Below are 5,788 nucleotides of genomic sequence, written 5' to 3'. Positions count from 1 at the left end.
GAAGGGCCACGCAGAGCGCAGAGACCGCCCACTTTCTCTAAGCTCATGGTTAGCTTTCGCGTGACGTCACACAGCTATACCGCGAGAGCGCGAAATGCAGATGGAGGGCAGGAAGTGAAGTAGCCGAGGGTTTGTTTCGTGGGTGGGGAGGTAGGGGAGGCGGTGCTGCGGCCTCATCCTCTGCGCTCTGATTGGGTGCTCAGGAGGACTCAGTGATGGAGGAGGAAGGAGGTGGAGCAGAGGAAGGTCAGGGGGAATCTTTGGCTCCAGGAAGCTGTTGGTTTCATTCTTCTGTTTAGCGTGTACTAGTATGAGAATGAGTCACACTGCCTTATATTACCAGAAGCAGAATGAAACATCTTAGTTATTCAACAGCCAGCTCAGCAGGATGTGAGGAAGAGGAGGGAAAACTTTAGCTACCTGCTGCTTTCCTCACAGGTAACACTCAAGGATGGAAAATAAAAAGTTTTAGAATTGCTGCTACTTCTCATGCACATCTGTTTGAGGGTAGGTGAGGATCTGTGACCTTCAGAAGGTCACTTCAGCACAACACAGATGATGGGTCTTATGGACAACATCTACCCCCTACACACAATGCAAGGGGGATTGGGGGGGGGGGACCCTGGATTTAATAATTATTCAATTTAGTTCATTTATATTCACTACAAATGTCATCTGAAGTCACTTTACCAGACAAACGCATCCAGTTTATCTACAGACGTTTACAGTCAATTCAGTCCAAGGATATACATAGGTTCAAGGTCAATTACATACAATTACAGTTCGGTCCTACTTATAAAGTAATAACTTCAAGTTTATTTTATTATGCAAATTTATAAAAGGTTTTTTTTCAAAGAAAACCCAGAATCATGTTGCAGCAATCCCTCCTGAATAAGCATGTGGCGACAGAGAGCAGTTCATGGCATCGAGTTGTTAACTTTGCAGCAGTCTTTCAAACTAAGCATGCATGTGGCGACAGTAGAAAATCAAACATCTTTTTAAGATGACAAAACCTCCAGTAGAACCTGGCTTAGTGCGAGAAGTAGCAGTAGCTCTTTTAATTTTTATTTTTATCATCATCATTATTATGTCTGCAGACATTAACAAACCACTTCACCTGGCAAATAAATAATATTGTATTAGTTTTTTTTCTTGCGGACTTAACATTCTCACGCACTTGTAGCTTCGTATTTTGTGTCAAGGGTTGAAAATGTATCCGCTATTGATGTAAGGAATTTATTGTTGATTTCTAATGAGGATTTGGATTTTCTGTGCGTGTGAATACAATTTTGGCTTGCTGCTATACCAGTTTACGCAACAACTGAATGTTGGCAAAACATTATTGATGTGTGTCTTTATTGCCTCGCCCTGCTGTTCCTCATAAATGAAGAGTAACCAGAATAACTCACTGTCCCTAAAAGGGTTTTAATGCACCTGCTTTTTAAAAAGTAGCACCATTGACTTTGGTGAGAATGACTCAGCTCTTTTAATGGCCACTCTCAGGCTCCACAGTCCTCTGAGACAGACACTACATAACCTCCAAAACAAGGGCTGTCTGTTGTCTGGAGACACCCGATAACAAAGCCAAACCAGTCCTTTACTCATAAGGGGGCTGTAGAGTGACTTCCACTTAAGGCTGACATACCCAACTCAGTAGTTTGGTTCAAGCTCTGCTTCAAGTTTTCAACATAAAGTCAATGTGACGCTGTGACTATATTTAGGTTTTGTAGCATCAAATGTGCAAAGTAATGTTTAAGAAAACCATTTAACCTGAAACACAATTCTTCAGCATTTTCTACCATAAATTGCATTTGACAGTCCAGCATTCCAACTAGATGTCCGTCCCTTCTTTTCCAGAGCGCCGATAAAAACTCTCCCTGCCAACCTGCCCAGGCTTGTAGTATTAATGCATGAAGTGAAAAGTAGTAAGAAGGCTGCAGTTTACATGCAGCCATGAAAACATATTTCTGATTCATGTGCTGTGTCTTGTAGAAAACCTAAGTTAAAGGGTAATTCTGGTTCCCAGTCATTGTTTTTGCTTTTTTGTGTCTTCGCACCATTGACCCAAATACTATCAGGTACAAATAATGTGATTTTTTTCTGTTCTCCTTAAAAGGTTTAAAAATTACATTTGGAGAAAGGGAAAATTTCACACACATGACAAACAACCATGCAAACACACACTGATGTGTGTTATTATATTTTTGGACTGTGGGAGGAAGCAAGAGTACCCAGAGAGAACCATACATGCATAAGGAGAACACATAGACTCTATGCAGAAAGACTGAAGGCCGGGATTGGAATCCAGGACCTTCTTGCTGTAAGGCAACACTTTTTCATAAAAATATGAAAGAAAAAGATTACAGAACCACATTGTTCCAGTTGGTGGGAAAACATTTTAATTTGCAGTTTCTCAAAGCACCAGCAGGCCTCACTGTATTAACGTTTCCTTTCTGACCTCACAAGAGAAACACATCATTACAAATTTGGGTGTAAGAATTGATTCCTCATTTAAACTAAACAGTCATCTTAGGGTTAGTGTAAAATATTGCTTTTTTCAGTTGATGAGGTTGTCAAAGGTAAAGCCGTGAAGCTTGATCATGGAAATGTGTTTCTTTTTGGAAAAGACACTTCCATTTGTTACTTAAAACAAACAAAAGCACTTTTTTTTTCAACAATCTGTCTTATTTGTTAATTTTGTCTTCTCCCTTTTTAATAACCGTTCTTGCTGTTTTGTGTTTGTGTAACTTTTATTCTCTGAGTTGTGTTTGTCTCTTGTCTGCTTGGTTTCTTTGTACAGCACATTGTTATAAATATGTTATGTGGTAATGTAGTATGTATTTCTCCTTTACTAGTTAAAATATCCACAGTGTATCATTTAAAACTATAAGCTAGAAAAGGTTTTCGTCCCTGATGGATTAGAATATGGACATTATGCACATAAACACATTTTAAGCCTTTTGATATTTTGTAGAATATAAATAAGATCAAAATAAACTAGAAATTCCAATGCAAAGTTGTGAAACATTTTTGGCTTTCAGTGAAATTAACAAAGCCAGTTTAACTACTGTAATTAGCCCCTTGATCCCCAAACCCAGAAAAGTGTTTTAAAAATCAAGTCATTTGTCAATAGTCAGAAGAAATTGGTGTGCACAGAGCTAATACAGGTACAATACAGGCTATTCAAAGGCAAATAACATGTTGAAGAGCCGTAAAACCTATACTTAAAGTATTAAACAAAAATAAATTGCAATTGGCATTTCTATTAATTTTCAAAGCAGACAAGTCAATTTGAAAGCCCTTTTTGACCACTAAAAAGCCTGTGTAGCAATGACTCTTCTAAAAACCAGAAGTGAGTACCATGTATGGACAATGACGTGTCATTTACATCGACAGCATCAAGATTGAACATATTTATTTATTTATAGGACACATACAACATCCCCGAAAAACAGCAAAAATAAGTTGGTGTATGCATGTTTTACAAAATGGATAATGTGAAACAAAATTAAAATGATTGGTTATAAAAAGGTGGGGGTGAAATCCAAGGTTTGGACTTTAAACCCCTCTCGGAAGATGAAGCCTCACTCCGTCTCTGCCTCCGTTTAACCTTGATCCCTGCCCCTCAGACCATTTTGTTATCGTTATTTAGATAATATGTTCTCTACACAAGCATTCACACCTTATCCCTTTAACATTTTTTTCAGCCTAGCAACAGCTATTGTTACTATAGGAGAGATAAACCCTCGTGAGCAAAACTGAATGAGAAAAGTGAGACATGCACAATCATCATATGGTTTGCTAATATAAAGCTGGCTATTCTGCTGACGTTATTGTTGGAAAGAAGGTGATGATGCATGCCTCTGCACATCAGATGCACATTGATGGTCGGCACAAGAGCAGGAATTAAAACATCTACCTGAAAGCAGCTAAAAAATGGAGTACTTGTAATTACAGTTTTTGTCACAAGCAATAATTTAAAACTGTGATGAACTACAAGCAGCCTCGGTTCTCTGCAGAGCTTTTTTAAATCCCTTCATAAGATGCCAGAATGTAAAGTCTCTAAGCTACTGCTCTCATACAACCTTTTTCCTGACTTCCTCCTCCTAACTGGAAACATTACCATAGAATATTTACTTTATGTGCTCAAATTTGATTTGAAGACTTTGCTGTCGCTACTGTTGTCTTAGGAGGACATTGTGCTATGCATTGATGTCAAAGGCCATCATTCGGCAACGGCAATGTTTGGTTACATTCTCAGCTTCCTGTGCTCACGGAAATGAATGGAACTATTGTGAGGTACAAACCTGTTGTTGTAAATAATGATGTATAAATTTGAAGCTAAAGGCTCAGGCACTGTATCTCCAAAAATGTTGTTTATTGGACAATAAACTAAACTGGGAACATCAAGAAGAGGATTTCTTCTGATCAAAAATTATCCAACCAAGAAAATCAAAGAGTGTGACAGTTGTTCAGCACCAAATGAATACCTTCTAAACAAATTTAAACTTTCCTGTGATTTATAGCTGCTAGTTGAAAGACTGGAAAACTACAGCTTCTGACCTAAAACTGAATGAAAACTCACAGAACAGCATTTCAAACACTTGTGCTTTAGAAATTCCACTATTGTTTGACTAACTCTTTCCATTTGCCATACCTTCCCTGAGATGTTTTCCATGATCCAGCAGAGTTACTGTCCAGCTGTCATCACAGTAGTGTTTTGATCTTGTGGTTTATCCTCCACTGTCCCCTTCACAAGGGATTCAACACAGCCCGTCAAGTTCATTTTATCTCTGAAGGAGAAAACTATTCTGAAATGCACATTAAAGCCTGTGTGTATTTGATAGCAGTAAGTCCACTTCTCCATCCATCATATGATCCGGGGAATCAGCAGCTCAGTTCTGTTTGTACGTGCTTATTTGACCAATAGGGCGTGTGTGTCAAAGCTCTTATTGTTGGTTTGAATAGAAGACGAAGACACATGCACACATTCTTCAGCAAACAAAAGGAAAAATGCGTACACAAAGGGACTCAGACACCTTGCTCCCTGAGGAATGCCCGCTCAGGGAGAATCTGAAAGATCTGAGGCCCGATCAACAGAAATAAATCTTAAAACCAGAGCTGAAATATTTATGAAATAGAGCAAAATGCTCTGTGAGGGGAGAGGTGGGGCTCCAGGAGCTCTGGTTTCAGTGATCCTGCTGTGTTTGCATGCTGTGCAGGGTAACTGCAGCGTCACTGCGTATGGGATCCAGCAGGGAGATATTAGGTCAGGACAGTGTAGGATAACCAGGTGTGACGTCGCCCTCATCTGGTAACACTCTAACATTTGAATCCCCGACAGATTAACCAATTTAATTTCTGCCTTTTCTAGTTTCCCCTTTCCTTATATTTGTGTTTCAGTGTGCCAGATTTTCTTCAGTTTGTACTCTACCACACACTCTATCTTACAGCATATAAACACATGTAATATAAAGCCCACCTTTTCAGTTTATATCTTAGTCAAAAGGATGAAATTGTTTGTTGTTAGGTGGGTTTTTTTTCAATTCTGTGTGTACATTAGAAACAGAGACAGTCTTAGGGACTGAGAATCAGCCAAGAAAGACTGAACAGGGTGTTTGTTTGTTGTTGTTGAGAAATCTGGTCGGCAGGATTCCATTCCTCCTCCTGGGTTTCATCTGTGCTGAAACTGCCAACTAACCCGCAACCCACACGTTCACAAATGCACAATCACATAACCAGGACTTCAGTAAACATTCAATTACACAGGTTTCATTGTTTCTCCAGA

This window comes from Girardinichthys multiradiatus, chromosome 4 (genome assembly GCF_021462225.1).
Source record: "Girardinichthys multiradiatus isolate DD_20200921_A chromosome 4, DD_fGirMul_XY1, whole genome shotgun sequence".
Taxonomy (NCBI): Eukaryota; Metazoa; Chordata; class Actinopteri; order Cyprinodontiformes; family Goodeidae; genus Girardinichthys; species Girardinichthys multiradiatus.
The sequence above is the reverse complement of the archived record's forward strand: the minus strand, read 5'-3'. Positions refer to the sequence as shown.